Source organism: Pan paniscus, chromosome 13 (assembly GCF_029289425.2).
Source record: "Pan paniscus chromosome 13, NHGRI_mPanPan1-v2.0_pri, whole genome shotgun sequence".
NCBI lineage: Eukaryota > Metazoa > Chordata > Mammalia > Primates > Hominidae > Pan > Pan paniscus.
Genome location: NC_073262.2, coordinates 82,199,503 through 82,225,696, shown reverse-complemented (window position 1 = coordinate 82,225,696; position 26,194 = coordinate 82,199,503). Strand labels below are relative to the sequence as shown.

At 36.3% G+C, this 26,194-nt stretch overlaps 1 protein-coding gene across 9 annotated transcripts in view; it reads left to right on the top strand.

Annotated features, from left to right (window-relative positions):
- ZNF385B (zinc finger protein 385B) overlaps window positions 1-26,194 on the top strand; it is a 421,128-nt gene that overhangs the window by 284,179 nt on the left and 110,755 nt on the right. The window contains exon 1 of one of the 9 annotated variants that reach the window (XM_034954597.3): window positions 18,843-18,971. The exons of the other annotated variants lie outside the window; for them this stretch is intronic. The gene's annotated coding sequence lies outside the window, so the exon portion shown is untranslated. Of the gene's footprint in view, window positions 1-18,842; window positions 18,972-26,194 lie in introns of those variants that run through there. 9 annotated transcript variants of the gene reach the window in all.

Below are 26,194 nucleotides of genomic sequence, written 5' to 3'. Positions count from 1 at the left end.
AAGCTGCAGAAGTAATTTTTTTAACTGTACTTGTTTTTATATGTAACAACTAGTTTCCCTTCTAGTTCAGGAAACTCTAGTAGAATTAGAAGGAACCGTGCTTGGTAAAAAAGGAAAGATACAAAGTAAACTGTTACTTATTTTTAATATAGAAATTCTTTTGTTGCACAGTTGTAAATTCTGTAATCATAATTTTGCTCCTGTCTACTCTTTGCATGGATTCAGTTTCAAGCTTTTGCCATAATTTGTATTTACATACATGGGACTGCACCTTTAAGGATCTATTTTCATTTTTCTTGGTTTGGTTTAATTATTTCCTAAGCATATTTACAGTAACCTGCTGAACTTGGACAGTTTCATTCCAGGGAAAGTAGTTTATACTGAACCCCATTCATGCTAACCTTGCCTAGGACATTCTTACATTCCATAGGCCACAACTCCAGGTTGTCAGCCCCTCATGTGATTTGTCAGACCACACTGCTCCCTAGCTGGCAGCTCGACAGAGTTCAGTTGGCCCTGCTCTTTGCAATGTGACGGATGAACATGATACCAGCTATATTAGTTTGCTTGGGCAGCTGTAACAAAATGCCATAGACTTGCTTAACAAATTTTTCATAGTTCTGAAGACTGAGAAGTCCAAGAACAAGTCTTCAGTCAATTCAGTTTCTGGTGAGGGCTCTTTTCCTGGCTTGCAGATGCCCCCTTCTCACTGTGTGCTCCGATGTTAAGAGAGTGCTCTGATATCTCTTTCTACTTCTAAGGGAACTAGCCCTATTAGATTAGGGCCCACCTTTATTACCTCATTTTACCTTTATCACCTTCTTACCTGGCCTCCTGGCCTGTCTACAAATACAGTCACGTTGGTGGTTAGGACTTTAAAATATGAATTATGGGGGTAAGGGGGACATAAATACTCAGTCCATAACACTGGTCTTTCTTTCATTTATTATGATACCCACAAAGAGTGAGTGTTTTTTCTAGTATTTTCCCTATGCCATTCTGGGCAACCTGCCTAAAATTTTCTATGGTGGAAGATTACGTTAGTGGCTTCCTAAACTCTCTTTTTCTAATGAGATCTCTGGTTTAATGGCAGTGTTTGGACCCACAGAATACCCTGGGAGTTATAAAATGTTAAGAAATTAAAATGTGATAAAATGATGTTTGTAGAGCACTCTGCACTTTTCTTGCTTACATTATTTATTTAATCCTCATGGTAATTTGGTGAAAATGATTGGGATGGTGCAGTGGCTCTATTTTATATATTAGAAAATTGAAGTTTGGAATGTTCAATATTTCTCTAAGGTCTTAGGACTAATAGTTGATTAACACTGAGATTCCATTCCAGGCCTTCAAATTTCTAAACCACATTAAACCAAATATGAGCTGAATTTGGCTCTGGAGCCACTAAAATTTGGTTTCAATCCAAGTTCTGTCACTTATTAACAGTAAGTGGGCAAGTTACTTAACTCACTAAAATTTCTCAATCTTCTCTGTGACATGCATATAATAGAGGCCACCTTATAGTGTTCTAATGAAAATCAAATTATATAATGCATAGAAATAACAAAACATCTGCTACATAGAAAATTGTTCAAAATTGTTGGTTATTATTTTTAAGCACATATCAAATCCTATTCATTAAATTTAACTCTGAATTTATGTTTTATTGAACTTTAGGATAAAGTGTTATTTAAATTATATGAGCTATTGACAGATCTCCAAACACTTTACAAGTTTATAAATGTTATAAAATTTTTATTGAGATATGAGCATCTTAATGATCAACATTTGTGCACATTTATTTATATATTTATTCATGTATATATTCATGCCTGGTCAAGCAACAGATTAAAGCAATTAACAATTAGCAGATATTTTAAACAGCTGTCAGTTATACTTTAAGCAAGCCAGTGGGATTTTTTAGTTATCTAACTTTGGTATGAGGTCATTTAGTTATCTAGTTTTAGATTGAGGTCATTTTGTTCTCATTAATAAAAGAAGCTGAGTTTGGTATTCTTAGTTTTTATCTCACACCAGTAAGCCAGTAACACTCAGTATATGCTAATAATTATGATTAAAGAAATATTAAGGAAACAAAGATTTAGCTGCTTGAAATTTGGTATACTGAAAAGCCTAATTAATAAAATTTTCAGTTTTTCTCCACATTAGCCAGGATTTAATCTTCATCAAAATACGTATTTTTCTATTAGTCTAATTCTACAAACCCAACATAAGAGGTCATTGTCACATAGTCTTATGTCAACCATAATGACTGGAAGGTGCTCTCCTAATGTTCCCAGATTTGTCAGGTAATTTACTGTGTATGTCAGGATAAAGTAACAACACATATTTTAATTTGTTTTGCACATCATTCCTGATTCTCATATGGAAATAATTAGGGAATTTTATGCACTTCTAGATTTAATATGAGTGTGTGTTTATGGATATATAAGTAAGAGAATGTTCAGATTTCATAGAGGAGGTCAAATAAGCTTTTCTCAGGTAGAAGAAACTATACCAAACCAAGAGTTAACACACTTGATGCAAAGTTTATTAGCAATGTAAATGTCGTTACCTCTGATTCGTGATCAGCTGAACAAACAGTGAAGGGCCACTGTGACTTTCAAGCTTTAGGAACAGAATCTAATGACCTTAAAAGGCAAAAGAACTGTTTCCCACTAGGTATGGATGGAAGTGATTCAATTCTGAGCATCATCATGATTGGCAATTAATAATGCAAATGACTTGTGTTGATCCAAAATGGTTCTCAGTATCTGGGCAAGGCAACTATGAATGTGTATATGAGTGAGGTAGATTATAACAAAATTATTTTCATTCTATGCCTCATAGTCTCAGAGTGACTGTATACACATAGGCACCACACACATCCTCTAACCATCTTGATTTGGGAGGGCAAGATGAATGTGCCTGCTACATTAGTTTGCTTTTGTGTATAATTGTTACAGTTTTAAGATATGGCTTAACTTGTAGTGTGTACTCAGAAAGGAGAGTTACTCATTACCTTGTACATAACTCATTTATTGCCCTTGTAACATATTTGTTTTCTTTTCCCAACTACCTCTTAAGAGCAGGGACCCTGTCTTCGTTAGAATGAACACAGGCACTGGTTCATAGTGGATGCTTAAGAAATATTTGAATGAATTTATAAATGAATTAGAGCTTCTGAATGGAAGTCTATAGTACTTAAATGTGCAACATACATAAATATAAACATTATCCAAAGAATCTATCAATGTGTATATGGATGCACAAACACACATATACATCCCACTTTCAGAGTACTGTCACTAGTTGAGGAAAGTGATTAATGTCTAAGGTGTCTAGCCAACAATAATAGCATATGATTATGTAAGTAATAAGTAATTGTGAAGGAAGGAAAAACTATTTAGATACTTACTGATTGCTTAATATAAAAAATGTATATATGTTAGCTTAAAAACATTGTGAGAGTTAAATATATCAGCCTATGAAAAATAACAGAAAAGCAAACACATTGACACTTATTCATAGTCATCAGTATTTTTTTTTTAGTAAAGACAGCACAAACCACTAAACAATTAGTTTATTCATTGTTTTCCTTACTGTGGCCATAACTAGTATTCATATTAGTAATTTATTAGGAATACTGACACATAATTATCCAAACTTTTGTAAAAAGCGATTATAGTTTTTTTCTGATAAGAAAAAGAAATTTTTCAATTTATAAGGTTTTAATAAGCCCTTAAATTATTTTTCCCCAAGATTAATAATTATAAAGGAGCATAGGTCCACTTATCACATTTTCTACCAGAAATATACTGGGCATGCATGGGCAATGTTTCTCTTTAAAGTAGATGCTGACACTATATAATTAGAGAATTACAATAATGGGTCTTACAGAAGAAAAGGAACCATATTCATATATACTTTTTGGCATACACTATTAGAGAAACTTTATGTTTCAGTGTGAGATTTATATATCTGATACATAATCAACTTTATATCAAGTATTCTCTAATGAGTTCTAATGAACTAGAAGTAGCTTTAAATGGAAAAAATATTATTCTAGCATCTCAGAAAATAGTTTTGGCTTATTCCCCATTAATTTTGACCTTAAAAAAATAAGATCCCTTTAGTCCACCTGGGCCTGGGTGGCCTGCTTATTTTCTCATAAAGGGTTCTAAAGCTTATTGGAAAGTCTTAGGTTTTACTCTATTAGCCCAATGTTACAGGGCTCTTCTCCATGCCACAAATATTCATTTGCAGATAATGATACTTTCTACTGCCTCAATATATTTTTATATCCAGTTTTCTCCTGGATTCCTTATATCTTATCTAAGGAATGCTTAAAGCCGTCTGTTGTGAGATTTTCCTCAAACTTTCTCTAGCAAAAGGACCGGTTTTTATCATAACATACTTAATTAACACCTTGATCAAGGAGGCAAACAGTGCAGCAGAGATTTCTGGAACAAGATGATCAATTGGACTTACCCTGTGTTTGTTGAACTGCCTGAATTTTATAAGCCCATGTGGATATGGCTTAGAGCTGAGATCCAAACAGCTCCTGCTTCCTGGTCTCTTCCCTGAATTACATCTCTGTATTATCTGTATCTCTTGCCACCAGTTTTCTCTGAAGTCATTATAGACTATATAGAATTTATGAATCATGTTCAGATTTGTTAGTCATTAAATATTTGTCCAGAACTGGGTATATGATTGTGCACTTATAGAAAGATGCTCACAGTATAATGCAGTAACTACGGTGATGTGGAATATAGGTATTACAGGAACAAAGTGAAGGAATACTTCATCCAACCTAGTGAGTCAAAAAGATACTTCCTCTCTTAAAAATGCATAGAAATAGTCAGATTTATGACCATGTAGGCCATGTTAGTGTAAATGACATGATGAAGGTGAAGCTCCATGGGCATGGGTACCCCAACTGTCTTGTTTAGGCCACATTCCCAACATCACGCATAGATGTGGCTCATAGGCCCTAACCCTCAGGACATATGTGTCAAATGGATAAATGGAAAAAAAGGATTCTAAGTAGAGGAGTAATGTGGTTCACTTTTGATTTTTAGATACTTTGTTCTGGCAGTGGCATGGGAGATGGATCCAAAGAGATTAAAACTGGAGTGAAGGAGTCCAGTAATGATGTGAAGAGATGAGGGTCTGAACTAGGACAGAAGTCAGTCACAGGGATGGATTTGAGAAGTTTTGGAGGGTTACACATGTAAGACCTGGTAACTGTGTGCCTGTGGGAAGAAAAGGAGAGGTAGGGGGCAAGTGTTGTGCCAGAGTTGCCATTGTCTAACTTAAAGAATACAAGGAGAGGAGTTATCTAAGGGAAGAAACAAGTTAAAGTTTTTATGCAACATATTATCATTTAAATGTATTCCAACTTTTACTTTTAAAATGAACCCATGAGGGAGGAAATTCTAATAGATTTTTAATGAAAATCTTGTAGCACTTTAAAATTTTTAACTATCCCATGGGCATTATACCACCACTGGGTCAAGAATATAAACTAAAAACATGGGTACCTCCCTTTAAAAAAAAACAAAAGTCTTTTAAGAATACCAAAACACTTGGGCATAACTACCACTTATTCTTCATGCAGAAATTTTGGTAGAGAGAGAACTATATTAATTCTTTCCTCCCTTTTGCTTTCTTTTTTTTTCTTGATATTCTTCCCCTGGGTCTGGCATTCTGCAGTAAAGTAGGCAGAATCAGCTACCACATGGAGCCTCACTCCCAGACAAGTGGCCTTTGAAAGCTTCTCCTGTAGGAAGAAAAGCTTTCCAAGGAAAGGAGCAATGCTTGCAGGCCAATGAGAATTCCAAAGAAATAGCATTTCGAGTTCTGCTTCTCAATCTGGTTTTAACATTTGGTGAGGGGCAAAACAAACCCAACCAGAGTGTTATCATTCATTTGAACTTAAAGTTCAAATAATGTTACATTTAATTTGTAATCAGATCATTATAACTATAGTTGAAATATATAATTCTGGTATAGTGAAGATTTGTACGAAATCTTGTTTTTATTTTTTTCTCACTTTTTGGTACTGACTTTCTTCTTCTTCTACATATATGTTTTATTATCACAGGATGAGTAATTTTATTGTCATATCGCAGAGCAAATTCTCCCAGCCCAAATAAATTTGGCTTTCAGCATGGTTATGGGACATCCAGTTGGCAATACCCAGGAGGTATCTGCATATACAGAGCTGAGGCCTGGGGCAGAGGCCTGAGCTCTGAGTAGCAGTCATTGGCAGAGAGATAATACCCTGAGAGGCAAGGAGACCATCCAGAGAGGGTAGAGGGCCACCAGCAGAAGACCGATGTTGGTACCTGAGCAGCATCAACATACACAGAAACGAAAGAAGGGCAGTTCTAAAAAGAGAAAGCAATTTGATTAGAGAGACTGGAGGAGGGCCTGGAGAGAGAAATATCCTAGAAGGCAGGGCTTTAAGAAGTTCAAGAAGGAAGGAGTGAGAGAGCAAGGGAAGCAAGGAGCTTCTCTCCTTAGGTAAAGCCCTTACCCCCCAACATCCCTCTTTCCTTCCCTAACTATTCAGAATCTTAAGAGAAGGCAGTAGTTAGTTGTTGTTGTGTCCATACTTATAAATGTTCACAATCTATGCTATGTGAAGAATATAATTTCTTCAATGTACAAGTATGACTTCAGATTAATTTCCTTAGTATTGCTTCCATCTAGTTTGTTTATAGGCTTTGTGGCTTTTAATGGTCTTTTCCTGTAAGTAGCTACAGTTGATTTGACTGTAATGCAAGTGCTTCAATATTCATTATTTTAGTAGTTACCCAGCAGATTTTATCATTGTTTATTCAGAGATATTTTTTAGCCCACGCTGCTCCTTATTCAGGATAAAGCAGATAAATATCTTGCTCAGAGCCAAACAGGGATAATTTAGATTCTGCTTCCATAGACTTTCTACTTTGTTGTTTGCACTGACTCCTAAAAATATTGAGAAGGATAAACAGAAAAGTTCATTTAATTGTACTGAGTTCATTTATTGTTCTGAGCAAGTACAATACTCCCTATCTGATTAGTATCACTTCTGATCTGTATTTTATCCACAGAAAGGTACAGTTTTGTTTTTCCCCAAATAGATTGTGGTTTACCTATATTTTCCCTATTGTAAAATGCAGTTTATGTGCAGGATTGAAACCCCTTAATTCAGGCCTGAGCCATACTTCTATCATCACCCTCAAATTGTTAATTTTTATTTGCCCGTTCCTCATGAGTAAAAATTTTGTTACGGATCTTAAACAGCATTATAGTAAAGGAGTGATTTTGAAAGTCATTCCTTTTGGTTCACAAGGATACCCTTCTGTGGAAAGAGAAAATAAAATAGATATTATAATAATAATGCTATACTTTTTATCAAGTTATGTCAGAGCTCATAATTAACCTTATTTTTATGGCATTTTGGTGAGTTTGTTTTTATTCTAGTTCTCATATTCACAGAGACTGAAATGTAAAAAAAATTAAGACTTTATCCAAAGCCACATAGGCATTAGATCTGAGTAACTTTGGCATTGCTGACACACAACTTGTCTTTTTCCTCTGAGCTTACTTAAAATATTTATGAAGCCTTGAAAGCTTTCTCATCCGTTTTTTATTTTTCCCTTACAGAGTATTGATTTCTACTTTTTTAACTTCAAAAATTCACATAGCACAATTGTTAAAAAGTTCAAAAGTAACTTTCTTAAGTTTAGCTTTTAATCTAAATTTTTTATTTTTAAAAAGACCTAACTTTACAGCACATGACATAACTAATAAATAAAACAAACAAATATTCATCAATATTGAGCAAAATGATAAATTTTACTTTTGAAAAGTTTGTTTTCAAGAAAAACTGAACCTGTCCTTTAGTTTTTTGTTTTTTTTGGTTTTTCTTTTTTCCTGATAACTGCTGGCCTCACAAAGTATTGTTAGCATATCAGTTTGGTGCTTTGGCAAAATAAAAATTAAAAATTATACTATTCCTTTCATCCAAGTCTAAGTGCTATTGCTTAAAATTTTTCTTCCAGAATTTTTCATGTGAAATTCTTGGAGATTGAGAAAAGATAATAATTCAGATCTATTAATAAAGATTAATTGCTGCTAGAGATATACTGTGAAATGCATATGCAACGTCTGAAAAGATATGTTACAGAAGATATGAATTTGCCATTCCTAAGTCACTTTCTTCAACTTTAAAGTATCAACATTTATTAGGTTAACATTAAATACTTGAGAGCAGATTCTTGAAATATTGACTAAATCTGAATTCTTGCTATAAGATTTGAAATATCTGAAAATCAAATATAATTGGGAAAATTCCACTACTTTATTATTTATTAAATAGTCCTGGTAACTTTAATGATAGCCACATATTTTAAACAAATGATTATCTTTGACAGAGGAATTATAAATGAGAGCCTCATTCAAGAATTCCCTTTATTCATGGCTGTTGTTTGTCTGCCCTTCTTTTTGGTGGTACAGAATAAACAGGGCTTAGTGGGAAGGGGAGGATCATACAGTCTAGCACACAAGCCTTGCACAACCTCAGTCTTGGTGGTAGTATGGGTAGGTAGAAACCAAAATCCCTGAGTTGGAGGGGTTTTCAGGTCAAAGCTTAGAAATGACATTTCCCTCCAAACTGACCTCTCGTTCTGTGTTCTTTCTCCATGATAGGCCCTTCCATCTACCCAAGCTGGAAGCCTTGCTGAATAGTCCATTGGATTTTAGCCCTGTCTCCAATCAGTTATCATGTCCTGTTGAGTCTACCTCTTTTGTCTGTATTCTTTTCTCACTACAGCCTAACCCTCAGTTCATACTCAAATTGTCTCTCACATAGGTTACTATGATGCCTTCTACTTGAACTTCTTAGCTCTATCAGCCTCTCTTTTCCCACCCCCCTTTGCCATATCAGTGTTTTTCCTATTGCCACACTATCACTCTGTATCTTAAATGTCTGTGTGTTCAGGTAAACCCTTCACGAGGCAGTTAGCTCCATGAAGGCAGGGACTGAAGGTTTCTGGTCCATCATTATATACTTAACACCTAGTACACTATGTGGCTTTTAGCCATCATTGAAAATCAGTTGGATTTTGAATACATGGATTTTTTTATTCATAAATATCTGAGAAGGCCAGGTATTATTTTAGAATTCCTAGACACCTCAAAGTTCTCTGCCAGAACATGGAAGCACAAAGTGGCTCCTGGCCCACCTCCTGTCCTGTTCAACAAGAAGGTAGACACCCTAGTCCTCACTGCCAACCTCCAACTACATTTCCTGAAAATAGCCACCCTGAGGCTACTCCCAGGCCCACACAGGCATTTTCCACCTCACAGGAAGGGATCTGGAAAAGAGACCTACACAGGACTTGGAAGTAGTCCGAGGGCCATTAGGGCATCGACTTACAGAATCCCAGGAACCCAGGATGTGGTCTAGAAGGAGGGGTAGGGAAGGCATAGACAATGTGGGCCGATCCCTTTGGCCTACGAACTGGGTAGGAATATGGCCAGAGGAGGGTTGTGTCTAAGAGCCCTACTACAAGCAGGAGATGATCTGGATTTGTTCTAGAGATTGTACTCCTAGTGTATATTTGTGAAAATGTAGCATTAGCAAGAACTGTCTAATATTGTATTTGAGAAATGCCATCTGAAAATATGAATAGAACTTAAAGGTTGTAACTGAATCTTTCCTAACTAACCTTTTAATTGTTTGTATTTCAAGACCACATGACTCTCTGTTCTTTTGTGTTCTGGGAAGCAGTTTCAAGTACTGATTAAGAGTACAATGTGGAAAGCCAAAACAGGGATATGAGTTGTGAGCTGGATTTTGTTCTAAGTTGTCCCTTTGCTGGCTACGGAGCCCTGGGCAGAATGCCTCATCTGCTGAATAGAGGTAATCTTCCTTCAGGCTTGTAGTGAAAGTACGTGAGGTTAGACTCTTTAAAAGACTTAGCTTAAGTAAATGCTCAGTAGATCACAGTGCTCTCATCATCATCATAATCACTGTCATTATTTTTACAGCTGTTATTCCTCATTGTCCATAACTATTGTAGTGACCTTGGGCAAGTCACATAACCTCTCAGAACCTCAGTTTCTTCCTCCATAAAAAGATGTTTGGAGCAGAGGATAACGAAGACTTTGTCCAGTTAAGAGCAAGGACTTTCTGGAATTCTTTCAGTGTACACTGAACTTGAACTTGACCCCACAAGCAGTATTTAAATTGTTAATGAAAGTTAGCTACTATGCATGTAATATCACTATATATTCTACTTTAATCAAATGTAGTATGCAAAAACTGAAAAAACCTGGATTAAATATGCAGTTTATGAAACAAGTATTTGCTTTATAGAAAGATTCATTGTAGAGTCCCTTTTACTCACAGGCTCTTCTAGTACATTAAAAATAAAATTTGATTTAAAAAAAGATATTCGGTTTGCCTGCAACTTTTCAGAAACATATGCAGACATTTTTAATCCGTTTGAATCACAGAATCCCTTGTGAATTGATTAACTCTGATTCCTCTCTCTGAGAAATGAACATGGTTGCAAATATTTGCATACAATTCCTGGAGAGGGGGTGGTCCATGGATCCTAATTTAAGAAGCCCTGGCATAAAGCCAAAATAAAGAGAAAACCAATAAAAATGGAATATGTTGAGGATATTATAGGCATTTCTAAATGCCAGCCTCCAAACAACTGGCTCTCTTCAGAATCAGAGAAACAAAAAGAGAACTAACATTTATTGAATGCGAACTGTGCCAGACACTGTGTTAAGCATTGTATAAGTGTCCTTCCCCTTCCAAATCTAAAAAAGACAGATATTATTTCTGATGAGAAAATTGAGGCTCAGAGAATAAGCACTTCTCCAAAGTCTTTTCACTATTAAATGGTAAAAGCAAAATTTGAACTGGGGTCTGGCTCTAAGGCTACATACACTATGATAAAAGGCCCTAAGTTCCTTCACATTTGTTCCCAAGCCCCCAGATTTTTATTAAAGAATAGATCACAGAAATGTACAGATTTTTCTGCCTTAGTGAACTCACAAAGGAACCAGCTTCATGTTGAGAGCCCATCCTTTCCCCCTCCCATGTTCTGTGCCATCAGAGCTGGGAGGACTTGCAGGAGTGGTACGTTGGTGTTGGGATGGGGCAGGGCAGCAGAGAGCTGAGAGATGATGGACTCTCTTGGCTGGATATGATTCAAAAGTTCTGATCCCCTACGTGCCCCAGTAAAGTTTTCTGGCTGATATGTGTGTTAAAGAGTTGTCAGCTGAGGAGCAGAGAAGTGTCCAGTCAGACTCAGAATACCTCATTTGCCAAGTATCACATGAGAATAGTGAAGACAGGCCCCATTTGGAAAAGAACTGCTTCTAGGAAGATTTATTACATAGGGGTCATGTTGCATAACTATGTTCAGGATACTCAACTCCTCCTTGACTCATTCACATTTCATAAGACAGATACTCCCTTCAAAAAGGAGGGACTAAATGAGGAAATAAATGAAGGGCCTTATATGAATGGCAGAACAACCTAAGTCTTATTGGAATTCTTTCTTGGACTGTATCTATAGCCTTGGTGCTATAAGCCAATATTGACCTTTCTTCATAAACAGCTTGACCCAATACTGTGCAGAAAGCACTGTGCTTTGCACACTTAAAGACCTTATATAGTAAGGTGAGTTCTGTGTCCTCATGTTCTAACCTGTCAAAACAAAACATTTGTGGTGATTTGGGAATATGCTCACAAATACATTTTTGGTTTCAAGTCATTTTAAGATATGCTATCTTATCACCTCAGCCTTCACAACATGTCCTAGAAAATTATGCTGTTTTCACAGTGATATTAAAGGCACCGTGAGATTTGGTATTTTATTTAGATTTTCCTCATGATTTCCCACATGATATAGAACTGCTTCATAAAGTTACTTGCTGTGAAGTATTTCAGAGCTTTATTTGGCGGTAATCAGGAAGATACTACTTAATGTTTAAAAGTAAAATATGCATATTTAGGAGTAACTGACATCTGATAAGCAATTTTTCTTGTATGCTATGGATGGTGCAAAAGATATTTTATTAGTGTAAATATGATACCTCCTTATATCAGCAAGGCAGCATAACATAGTGGTAAAAGTATGGACTCTAGAGCCAAACTACATGTGTTTGAACCCCAGCTCTGACGCTTGCCTGCTTCAGGATCTTGGGGAAGATATTTTGTCTTTCTGTGCCCTGTTTCCTCATCTAGAGAATGCAGGTAATAGCAAGTTCTTCCTTTACTGTGTTAATTTGAAAATTGGGTGAATTAATATAAATAAGTGTATAGAACAGTGTTGGTGCATAATAAATGTTATGTAAGTGTTAGACATTGTTATACAAATGAGTAAAGATGACTAATAAACTCTAGGTGTTAGATGGTTTAAAAAATAAGTTAGTTTTTCCTCAGTTTAGGATAAGTGTTTAAATAGAGTTTATTCTCATATTGGTCTTAAGAAAGCTCTAACTAAGACCTCTGCCATTCCTTCTGTCCTCTTATATCAAATCTGAGTATCAATTAATGGCTTCACTGACATCTGTGGGCTGAGGATCCTCACATACCTGTAAATGGAAATGTGTACTAAGTTTGATAAATTTCAGTTTGACAGATTGAATAAATACCATTTTTCACACACACCCAACATATTTTTGCCAAATGTATGTCACCCCTGCTGTGATAATGAAATACCACCATACTTTAAATGTTGCTAACTTCATAACAGCTTTGAATATGATCAGTGAATACTGAGGGAAAAAATAACACTAATACTATGTGAGAAGTCCTTGAAACCATTTGATGCTAAAATTGTATTTTCACATTTGAAAATGCTGGAAAAGTATGGTCATTCATTCATTCAAAATATGTATTGAGTACCTACCATAGGCCTGGCCCTGCTCTAGAAACTGGGAATATAGTTTTTATCCCTGTGGAGATTATATTTTAGTAACAGGAGATAATGAACAAGTAAACAAGTAAAACATGATCATTTTAGAGACAAGTAAGTGCCATGAAGTAAATAAACCGGGCAGTGTAATAGAGGGAGGGGCTCACTGAGATGATAACTGAGCTGAGGCACAACTGAAATGGGAGCAGGGAGTTTCATGCTGAGGGAACAGCAGAGGCAAAAGCCCGAGACAGAGTGAATGTGATGTGTTTGGGAAAGAGAGAGGAAGGACGCTTAGATCTTGGGGGAAGAGAGGCAGTACTCGGTGAGGTTTTGGAGCAGGCAGGGGCTTAATTAAACATGTGGTGACTGCAGGCCATAGCAAGGAGTTTGATTTTATTCCAGGTGCTGTGGGAAGCTGTTCCACTGGAGTGACATGATCAGATTTGTATTTTTAAACAGTTTGCTTGGCTGCTGTGTGAGAACCAAATGTCGGAGACCGTAAATGGTCCCGGAAAGATCCCTTAAGAGCCATTAGCTGTAGTCCAGACAAATGTTGGTGTCTCGGACTAGTATGTGACAATGACATGGATGGAAGCAGGAAGATTTGCAGCCTATGTTGGAGGTGGAGACAACAGGACTTGCCAATAGTCTGGATGTAGGTGGAAGCTAAGGAGGAATCAAAGAATCACAAATTTTAAGGTCTTGCTCAAGTCCTGCCTTCACAGTGAAACTTTCTCCAGCTCTTCTAGCCCACTTTTGTCTCTCCTTTGATTGCAGTGGCTTTGAGCTGACAATATGTGCAAGGCATTGTTCCTGGTGCTTAGAATACAATAGTGAATGAAACAAAGCTTCCTGCCCTATGGATGTTATGATCTGTCCTGTACCACTTCTATATCTGTGCCACTAATTTACATTAAATTTTATGTGTCTTTGTATTAGTCTCTAATTGTTTTGGATATATTATTTTTGTTCTCTAAATAGAAAAGCACCTTTAGGACCAGTGACCCCACTTTTCAATTTACCATAATGTCTTGCTCAGTGATGGTGGAAGCAAAAGTAACAGTGAAAATATGTTTGTTTGTTTTTCCCCCCACAGATAGCTTGTTTCTAGGTTTGCCTGCTGCTTTAAATAAGTAAACTTGTGAAAATCCAAAATTGCAATTCAGATGACTAGAAGGGCCATAATTTTTTCATTAAAAAAGATTATGGGCCTGGCACGGTGGCTCAATGCCTGTAATCCCAGCAATTTGGGAGGCCAAGGCAGGTGGATCACTTGAGGTCAGGAGTTCGAGACCAGCCTGGCCAACATGGCGAAACCCTGTCTCAACGAAAAATACAAAATTAGCCAGGTGTGGTGGCTGGCGCCTGTAATCTCAGCTACTCGGGAGGCAGAAGCAGGGAGAATCACTTAAACCCAGGAGGCGGAGGTTGCAGTGAGCCGAGATCGCACCACTGCACTCCAGCCTGGGTGACAGAGTGAGACCCCATCTCAAAAAAAAAAAAGAAAAGAAAAGAAAAGAAAAGAAAAAGATTATATAGTCACTCAAGAGTTACTCTAAAATAACAGTTCCCCTCCCCAGTGAATGTAATTAAAAATTTGTCAACAAGTCATTATGCATTTGTCAGGGGGATTCGGATGAAGGAACTGAAGCTGAAGAATCAGAAGCCATAGTCCATTTAAAATTAATTCAAAGTGAAGACATGAAAACTATAATTTAGAATTGTAAATTGAAAAGAAAATTATTTCTGAGTTCTAAAAATTCAAATATGTGGACTTTATAGAGGACTTCCATTTTCTACATTTACAATTTATAATCAACAGTTATAAATTAATTCTTTAACCAGGTCACGTTCATCCTGGCAATGAAAAGTAACCATTCGAATACACAACTAAGTTGGCTTCAGGTTATGGCTTTCTGAGTTTGTCTTAAAATATAAAAAAGAAAACAAAAGTCATGGCTTTATGTTTTGCAAGGAAGACTGAGTATCCTCATAAACACTCATAGGCTATTGACTCCTTTTCAAGACACCTTATAGTAGGGTTGGCATTGAGGTGCTGTTGCTAATGCAATGCTGTATCTTACACAGCTGTCCTGCAGGTTAATTAAGCTTTTGAGGACTATCCCAGGAATTATTATTTCCATGAAAAATGCTTCTGGATTCTAGAGTACTGACTTAAAGCCAAAATTAGGAACATACTTCATTTATAAGAGGTCTTAAACTTGTTTCTGTAATTCTCATAATCCATGTACTCTTTGAAGATGATCATAATTATCAATGAGCAATAAAACCTTTAATCAGGTAGTATGCAGCAGCACAGTTCTTACATTAAAAACACAGATGCTATTCCCTTACGCCTACATTCACTCAACACATTCATTAAGTGCCTTCTCTGGGCAGGGCCCTAGACAAACAGCAGTAAATTAAGTCTGGTCTCTAAGCCAGAAGAGCTTAGAGCTCTTTGGGGAAGAAGACACATGCACAAGTAACACACAATCAACAGTCTTAAGTACTGTAATGAAGATGTAAATAAAATGCATTGCAGGTTATCAACAGTCTTAAGTACTGTAATGGAGATGTAAATAAAATGCATTGCAGCTTCGGAGGAAATCAAAATGCTTTCTTCTGAAAAAAGAGGGAAGGCTTCGTGGAAGAGATGGCATTTAAAATGTCACTTGAGAATGGAGAGAATTTAAAAGGAGACAAAAAGGGACGAGCATCCTGGGAGGCATGACGGCATGAAAAAAGTGATAGAACTCATAAAGTGTGTATGTCCAAGAACCAGCTAGTGCATCGTGCAGTGAACATTTCTGGAGCAACTACCAAGTGTAAGGCACTGCCTAAGGGGCCAGAGACAAAAAGACAAATGAGATGTGGGTCCTGTCCTTCAGAGAGAATTTGGTTTAATAAATCTTATAAAGTGTGAGAAAACAGTTTTCATTTAAGTTTGAGGATGGTGTTGGATGCTGAACTGCAGCATTTGAATTGGATTCTGTGGTGATGGTAATAATAATGCTCACCATTCACTAAATCCTTCAGTGTTCTAGCCACCATGGTAAGAATTTACATGCATTATTTCCTTCAGAGCTCCTCATGAGATATGATTACTGTTTTATTCCTACTTGTGAGCTGAGAAAATTGGGGCTAAGTCAATTAATGTATGTCATGTTTCCCAGCTGGTAAGTAGCCGAGTAGAGATTTAGACAGGTGTATGCTATTACAGAGCCTGTAACTCACTGAGGGAAGCCACAGGAGATGTTTGAGTAGGATTATGATTGATTTGAGCTGTTCTTCTTAAGAATTCATTTGACTACAAGGTGAATACAGTGATTAAGGAATTCTGCTTGTGAACAGCTAATGAGGACCTAAATGAAGGTAATGGCAATGGGTATGAAAAAGGAAAGGAGGTGACAGATGTCATAAAGCTTACTAACTGGATTCAGGGACAAGGAAGAGGGAGAAGACAAATACAGCTTCAAGTTTTAGAGTCTGCATGTAAGGAAGTAAAGACCAGCAGAGAAGAAATATCCTTTAGAGAGTGAGGTGAGGGGATAGGGGCAGGGAGGCTGGGATAAGTAGTTTAATTTTGTACAAGTTGAACTTGAGGTGCCAATGGGATACAGGTGGGAGGGAAAATGCAAAAGTTAAGGTTAGAAATACAAAAGTTGAGCTTGGAAAAGAGGTGATTTAGAAATGGGATTATATTCTACCAATGGTAGAGAGGTCAAGGAGGACTGATAGAGGCCTTCAGAACCCTAGTTTTATTTTGCTGGAGAAATCATAAGCCAGATTACAGTGTTTATGAAGTGAGGGGATAGTAAAAAATAAAGGAAGGGTAGGCTACTCTAAAAGAAGTTAAAAGGTAAGAGCAAATAGTTGGTAGACTAAGAGGCTAACAAGAATGAAGCAAGTTTTGTTTCCTTAAGAATGGACTGACTAAAGAAAGACGGTGATTGATAGGGTAAGGTCTTATAGAGAGGGCGGGCTGTATTAACTAACTAAAGGTGATGACTTAGCTAGGTAAGAGATGCCTGGTGCCTCCTTTGGATCCATCCAAGCTCTTCTCATTTTTTAGATAACCATTTAAATGTCACCTCTCTGTGGAGCCTCTGTCTCTCCTGTAGTTTTCCCCGTAGAGGCTTAAGTGTTCCTTATCCCATTCTCCCACTGGTCTTGGTACATACCTGCACTATGGACCAGTGGTTCTCAAACATCAGCATGTTTCAGGTCATGTAGGGGGCTGGCTAAAACACAGATTACTTGGCCCCATCCCCAGTGTTTATGATTCTGTAGATCTGGAGTGAGGCCTCAGAATTTGCTTTTCTAACAAGTTCTCAGGTGATGCTGATGCTGCTGGTCTGAGGACCACACTTTGTATACTACTGAACTAAACTAAAAATATGTGAGACGTACAAATAAAGAGCTTGGGAGTTCAAGGATGCACTAGTATTCCAGACCTGGAAATGTTCTAGAAAAAATACTCCAAGAATCAGTCATGATTCAACAGCAGGTAAGAAAGAATGAAACACTTCTTCATGAAAGAAAAATATTTTGAAGAGGCCATCAACATAATCTCTACAGAGCAGAGGTTTCTTAGGGGAGAGCTATCATAGATGAAGACTTTTTTTTAAGTGAAAACCACAGCCATGACTATAATTATACTGTAATCATAAGGAATGCCCAGTTGTTATTTGGGGGGAAATAAGTATAGAGCTAGCATACTATGTTTCATTTAGAATATTATTTTGTTATTATTCATAACTTAGATGATTGAGACTGGAAAAAATGTACCATTTCTAAGAGCTGGTTTTATAATTACCATTTTCTTTGCTGCATCTAATTATTCACTTAGGTTTACCTGTCCCTGATAGTTACTGTGCAAATCTGACATAAGCAGATATACTAAATCTCAGAACTTGGATAAATATAATTTTTTCTGTACGTCACTGAAGTGTTGCCTGTGGTTAGTAAATGTGCTAAGTTGCCCAACCAAAGGTGCAAAATCCTTCCTGACATTTGCAAGCATCAGTCATTTCAAGTTTCTTTTATTCATTCAAATGCCCACTAAGCTAACTCATCAGTATCAATGACAATCAACTTAGCATAAGCAAAACAACCATTCAGTCATAGCCACACTGTGTAACATGGATATATCAGATGCTTTATTCTGACAACATGGTCAGATGCCACTAGATGCAAAGTTAAATTAATTAGATATGAGAGCAAATAATAAATCATTTTAGTTCCAAGCCTGTATAACTTCAATTTTACCATAATACCCTATATAACTGAAATTAGGTTTTTGAGTTGAGATGCATACACATCCCTATTAATTTTATCAACATCAAATTGACATCTGCTCTAGTCTTTTTGAACTATATGAATCTTTATTTAAAACCTAAAAATCCATGGGAAAGGAAACAAACTCTTCAGGCCTAATAGAATGCAAATAAATTATTCTAGTCTAACAGAATATAAACAAAGTTCATCGTGAGAACACATTTCTCTTTGAAATAAAAAGCAATTTTAAAAGATTTAGTTGCCCACCTGAGGGGGAATAATCCCTTGACATATAAGTGATACTGAAAATTCCAAACTCTTGTGATAAGTAGATATTTTGAGAGAATTGAATTGTTTTGTTAGGAGGGAGATGTGGGTGTCAGTTGGCTTTATTTCCATTTTACTATGACAGAGTGGTAGTTTTTGAGTAGCTGGGGGATACTCAGAAAAATTACGTGAAAGAAAGCCACTTGTCAGTCTTTTAGGATATATTTGGTTCTGTGTCATCAGAAGGTTTTCTGCCCTCTCCCTGGAATCAAGTTGCAAACACGATCCTCAATAGTAATTAGAGCTAAGCGGCAATTACAGGACGTATGATTTGTTCAGAAGCACTGCCTGCCGGCTGTTTCCTAGCACCACATTTCACGGGAGCACCAGGTTGAGATGATGGAATTATTTACTTCTAAATGTAACATCTCGTACAGTGCTCAAATGCAGACGTGAACGTGGACTGTAACCTTAAAAACAAAGGTAAGCACTGCTAACTGACCCACATTTACATCTTAAGGAACTTTCTTATGAAATATGTGACAAAAATATAAAACAGGTCAAATGAATTGCAGAAAAAGAGAAAAGTATCAGAATTAAGACAAATAGAATTTGCTAATTTTGCAACTCCTTTGTCTAATGGTATCTTGATTTTCCTAGCCTGTTTGTATTTCATTTGTACTACTGAGCCACTTTACTAACTATAATGACGAGGTAACTGATTTCCCACATTTCTTTAATCTTTATAAGCTACCGTTCCCCTTTCTTTCAGAGTTTGTGTCGGAATAACTACTAGGTAAAAATGAGATTCATGTTCAATTCAACTATGTTAGAACTCTCTCTCCTTTTTATCTTCTTTTCAGAAAGTATATTTAAGCTGTTGATTATAAATGTCCAAGAATCCACATTCAGATTGACAGAATAGTGGTTGGTAGCCTGTAATCAAATTGAGTGACGTGGGAGATTTGCACTCTTGTCACATGATTTTTATGATAGGCACCATTTCAAGTTTTAATGTTCCATCTAGTTCACGTCAAAGCTCAATGGTTTTATGTTTGTTTAGACCCTTGGGCATAGAAATCTCTCTGGAAACCAGGTAAGTTTAGCTCCTCAAGAGGGAGTATTGTCTGTTATAAGAGTAGGTATAATTTGTATGTATACAATAGGTACTTGTGAAATTCTCATTTCTGTTTTAATGTTATCACTTTATTTTCCCCCACCTTTTATTTCCCTCACCTTACTCCCCACCTTTTATTTCCCCCACCTTACTCCCCACCTTTTTTTTTTTTCAATTTTGCCATTTGTAAAACATGGATAAATATATTATCAGAAAAGGACTTAAGAACTCTTGGCACCAGGAAGATATTTTTATCTCATAGTCTCCAGTGGGATTTCAGGTGGCTTGAAAAATATTGAAAGAGCATCGACTTCTTTTATTCTGTCTTATTCATGGGTTAGAGGTGTAAACACTGAGGGTTCAGTGGACTTGCAAAAAATGAATAGATTAAAGCCAGAAATGGATTAATTTTTCCAAGGTCCTTGAGACACTGATGTGTGACCTCTTGGCAGACAATATTGCTCAGTTTAGTTATTACATACCTGATTTAGGGAAAATTTTTTGTAGTGCTGTATTCATCATGGCCTTTGTTTTCTATGTTTGCTTTTCATAGAATTATTTATCCCAAGCATCATTTTCTTCATCAGAAAAACAGGGGATGATCATAAGCCATATAAAGTTTAGAAAACTACTTATTGTGGTGTATATAAAATATATGTAAAAAGCTACTTAATATATGTAAAAGCACCTTGTGCTGTCCAATGAAATGGTATAGTATTTGTATAACCCAGGACACAATGATGAATTTCCGTAAAAATATACTGTAAAATTCTATGGTGCACTCAGGTTTCTAACTTGTCCCTGTCCTTCACATGTATGGCAGATACCATCGTGGGAGCACGTAATAAAAACAATCCTCAGTTGTTGCAATTGACATGACTACTGGAGACAGAACTAGAGATATGGTCTAATTTGTTAAATCTTGTCACAGGGACAAACTTGTCCTGATGCTACAGTAATCTTGCTATTAATCTTTTGATTTATAGAAGCAAATATTAAAAACAAAACTAATACAATGTAGTTGCAAAATAAGGCAAATGACAAATTTTATGAGTGCTTTCTAGTTCCCTGGAAGTATTATGGTGGGAGCCAAAGACAAAGAGATGAAAGAGGCACACAGACAGGTACACAAATGTACAGAAACAGAGAGAGACAGAGACAGAGATGCTACATACAGGAGAGAAACAGGAGAGATGAGAGAGGCAGAAAAGACAGGTGGGAAAGAGGGAGACTATGGAAACAGTGATTAGAGAGAGTTAGAGAAAGAGGTGTTACAGAAAAGGAGACAGAGATACAAGTCAATCAAAGTTTGGAAAGTTGTAGAGATTGTGCAGTTTTGGAACTTTGGATTCTTTTTGCATTTCTTTTAGCTGGAAACATGCTTTCTCAAGTTAAATACATTGAGCACTAGGTCCATTTTTATGAATTGTTTACTTTCCTTTGGTGTCTTTTAAAGCAAAGGGAACTTAACAGTCTGTTTGAAGTTCAGAAGAGACCAATAGTTAAAACAAATGTTTTAAAAGAAAATATTTCCATTCCTTTGTTGCTTTATAAAGCAAATCATTGAAAAGGAAAATAATGAATGCTGTGAAGAAATGCTCTACTTTCAGTGGGACTTCTTATGAAAAAGTCATTATGGCCTTGGCTTTTGGTGTTCATTGCTGGGATAGGAGGGAATTATTTGGGGAGCCAAAATGAAATTCCATATAAAGAATATTATTCAGATTTTAAAAAGAAGATCCTACCATTTGCAACAACATGGATGAGACTGGAAGACATTATGTTAAATGAAATAAGCCAGAAAAAAAAATACTGCATGATCTCTCTTATATGTAGACTTTTTTAAAATGTCAAATATATAGAAACAGAGAATAGGAAGGTGGCTGTCAGACTGTGGGAGAGAGAGGAATATGGGGAGATGTAGGCCAATATTGTCAAAAGGTAGAAAGTTGTAATTATGTAGGATGACTGTATCTAGAGATCTAAGGTACAGCATGAGGACAGTAGTTAATATTATTTTGTATGTTAGAAAATTTCTAAGAGTGGATTTTAGGTACTCTTACCACACACACAAGTAACCATGTGAGATAATGGATATGTCAAATGGCTTTACTATAGTGATCACTTCACTATATATATATATATATATATATATATATGTGCATAAAAATATCACATTGTACACTATAAATTTTATATGATATTAAAAAAAAGAACCTGACAGTCAAGTTGTAAAGTAAAAATTTTGATGACTATGTTAAAAAATAAAGAAAAAGAAATTTCATGTAAGAAAGTCTGGTACAAGGTCAGTATAATAGTACAAGAGTAACATGATGCACAGGGCTGGGGCAGTCATTTATGATGAGGGCCTTCATGTGCAGAAAATACTTGGGTGTTCATTGGAGATGTTTTGCACATCGCTAGTGCCCCAGAAGCTGCCTACCTGACTGAAGCAAGTAGCATCAGTTTCTAGGATGTCAGGACAATGGCAGAGTTTCAAGAAGCCAGGCCAACTATTGGCCCAATCTGTTAAATACCCACTAGAGACCTTTAGAGTACCAGCATTCCCAGGGTCACAGAACACTCCATGTTTCTCAGGAAAAGGGTGAGCTCACATTGTCTTCCAGTCACCCACAGGAGTGTTTGAAGAACTTAGATGCCCTGCTTCACTAGGTTGTTCCTGCTCATGCAGTTTTTGCTCTACTCTACTTCATTTTATACAGATTTCTGTCATACAATGAAGAGGCGAAAGGGAAGAAAATCATTTTGGGAGTAAGATATTAGGAAATTTCTAACAAGAAATTCGTACTAATTCTAATCCACTTTGCAAAACTAAGCCAAACTCACTGCTCTTTCTTCCTTCTCCAGATCATCCCTCACCATTTTTTCCCATTGTAGCTCCAATTTTACCCCATACTCACAGTCTCTGCTCACTCTGGCCTTGGCATGGCCAGATCAGGCACCCCATACCAGGTTTCCATAGGGATGGAACAGGGGCTTTCATGCTGTTTGCACAGCAACCTTGGCTGCCAGGTGGAAGCCATCTCTGCCGCTCCTGGGTGAGAATGGCTTATTTGCTGATTGAGGACCAAGAGTGGCCTTTTCTATGATGGCCACCATGACTATCACACTTTACTAGAATTTTCTAAGAACACTCTTTAGTGCATTGTAATTCTGGTGGCCTTGGGATACATATGCAAAAAGGGTTTAGAGCAGATTTTACTGTTTCTATTTATTCCCAAGTTGTGCTTTCTGGGATTTTATTACTTTTTATTGTTATTTTTAACATGGGCACCTACTTTTGAATAGCTATGAAGTGTTTGGTTAATATTTAAGCTAAAGAAACCTTTTCTCTGCCAAAGTGGGAGTAGAAAGCACTAGCAGAGCAAATATTAACTCTGTTTTCTCAAATTGAACAGGCTTGGGATGGGGAAAATATCCTTTTAAAAAGGATAATTTGTATAAACCATTATTCTTTTCTTTTCCCTCCTTTTGTTTCTTAAATACCACAGCCTAGACATTGAAAGCAGGAACTGAAATTCTCTGAAACTAGGAGAAAAAACATTTTGTGCCCTAGAGCTAGAATTTATAGCAGCAGCTGGGTGCACTGACCTCAGAGTTGCTGTATCCAGATCCCTTTAGCCTGGCTCTTAGTGTGAACTGCAGAGGAGAGGCCTAAAGACAGAGCCAGAGGTCTAAATAGGCCTGCTGCTTTGATCTCAAATAGAAGGTCAGTTGCCATTACTTGAAAAAATGTGTCTTCTCAGATAGCATTTTTGTTGTTGTGATTCTGATAGTACTTCGGTATAAAAACCAACAACACAAATGTGAGTGTGCCTCCTACCATGAGGCTATTTAAATTAGTTATATTGATCAAAACAATATGGTTAAAGCATAGTTGTAATGAGCTTTGTTCATCTCTTTTTTTCCCCATTGGGAATATTAAAACAAGTATTAAAATGAGGCATTATACTGGAGATTCCAAAAGCAGGGAGGGAGTGAGGGGGACAAGGGTTGAAAGCCTATCAGGTACTATGTTCATTACTTGGGCAACAGGATCATTAGCAGCCCAAACCTCAGCATCATACAATATACCCATTATATAAACCTATACATGTACCCTATGAATCTAAAACATATATGTATATATGTTATATACATGTATATGACATATATACATATAGAACATGTATATATGTCATATACATGTATATAACATACATATATAATGTATATATGTTATATACATGTATATAACATACATATATAACGTATATATGTTATATACATATATGTTTTATAATATAATAAGATAAAATGAACTGTTATAATCAATCTTGTGCTACTTTATAAATTGGAAAGAAATGTTGGCTTTTGGCCACACTGGCTTTTCTTTCATTGAATTTCTCCCATTAATCATGTTGATAAAACAGTAAAATTAAAATCTCATTTAATTAAATACTCTCTTTAAAATTTCAGTCAAATTGAAAAAGAAAACACACCAAATGCTAACCTTGAATTTTTAAAGAAGGTAATGATGACAATATATGATTCTTGTACATCTTTGATTGTACAGACTTAAATATTCAAAACAGTGTTCATGGGCAGTGAGCTCTAGGTTTGGTTCTAACATCAGTCAGGTACCATGGTAGATTAAGCTCTCCAAATCCCATTTTTGTTATACAAAATGAAGGGTAGATTCCTAAATTATGCTTACCTCTAAAATTTTATTAAATATAATTCTTTTAGAACTATTCAGTGACTTGAGTAACATTGTTACACTTTTCCTGGGAAAAGTTGTATTTTTTAGGGAGGTTTCCAAAATAAATGATAGTTCTGCACTGCCATTAGGTCTTTAGCATGCTATAGACTGCCATCATAACTGCCAATTGTTAGATTTTATAGACTCAGAGTTCTAGATATACATTTTTCTTTTTGGCATCACTAGAGTCTGTGTTAGTCTCCCCTATTCACCTCCTAAATTCAGCAAGGAAGCATCAGCATCAGAGACAACACATGGTTCCTCTGTTTGTAATAGAAAGAGGCTTCAGACTTCAAGAAAGGGTCTTAATGCCATTGAGGAGAGTCACCAGGCAAATGTAGCTCAGGACCATCACCCCAGGTCTTTTTGCCAGTAAATTTCATCAGGCGCTGTGACCTCCCAATCCGTTCTCGACCTCAGACAATTTTAGTAAAGCCCTGTCTGGAGATAATTTTGGCTTCTCCAAAGACTTAGTAATTTAGAAACTAAGCACATGACATTCCCTTTTGATAAGTCAGGTGTTTAAAAATTATTGCAGAAAACTTGAGAAAGCATTTGTTAGAATACCGTTTTTTCTTCTTTCAATTTCCTTTTTTTGCATGATCATGCTTAATACTATTGGGTTATAAGCTGAGAAACTACGATAAAGGAAAAATATTCTAAATTCAGTTTTAACCCCATAAATTTATTTAAATTCTTAAATTCTCATACTTTTCAACGCTGCTTTGAAAAAGGATTGCAGCCAGTGAAGTATGTCACATGTTTGACCAAACTATAGTTTGTACAGTGTAGCAAATAAATCTTATCCATTTTTTTAACAACACTTAAATGTAAGAAATCCAAGTGGGCAAGATATTCAGGTATAAATGAATCACCACTTGGCTGTACATATTCTATTGCCACAGCATCTGAAAAGCCATCTGTTGCATCTCGGTGAAAGATTCATCGTTTTGTGTAAAAGCTGGTGTATTACTACAAAACCCAAAGGACATTGTGGCTTTAAATCCCTCCTGATGCGGCTTCTTTGATGTTTTTTGATGCAGCACTTCATTATTGCTTATCAACTTCAGTGCAGTGCTCAAAAGGATTTATTTTTAAATGTAACATTCTGCCAGGCTGCTGCCATGGTGGCTGCTGTCGGAGCTCTTTAGGGAGAACCCTGAGCTTCCCTAAGGGAAATTCAGGCACGTAACTGCCAATTGTTAGATTTTATAGACTCAGAGTTCTAGATATACATTTTTCTCTTTGGCATCACTAGAGTCTGTGTTAGTCTCCCCTATTCACTTCCTAAATTCAGCAAGGAAGCATCAGCATTAAAGAGAAATTTTATTTGCTCACAAATCATTTTGAGAAAAATCAAGCTGGCAGTGGAAAAAAAAGAACTCAAAAAGCATCATTGTCATCCTAAAACTCTACAAACTTGACAGTATTTGAAGATATTCTTATTGGGAAATTTTGCCTATATTTGTCAAAACATTTTATTAGAATTAATAGCATTGACTGCATTTTTTAAAAATTCTGCTCATTTATAACATACAGAAAAGTGCACATAAGTGTGCCTTTGAATGAATGTACACAAATACAGCATACATGTGTAGCTGGCCCCCAGATCAAGGAAAGAACATTTCTGGCATCCTAGAAGACACTCTGAATGCCCTGTTTTAGTCATCTCACCCTCCACCTCATCCCGTCCTTTCTATAAGGAAAGCCACTATCCTAACAGAATAAATTACTTTGCCTGGTTTTATGCTTTATATAAATGGTATCATACAGCATGTACTCCTTTATTTTAGTTCTTTTTTTCAACGTTATGCTTGCCAGATCTAT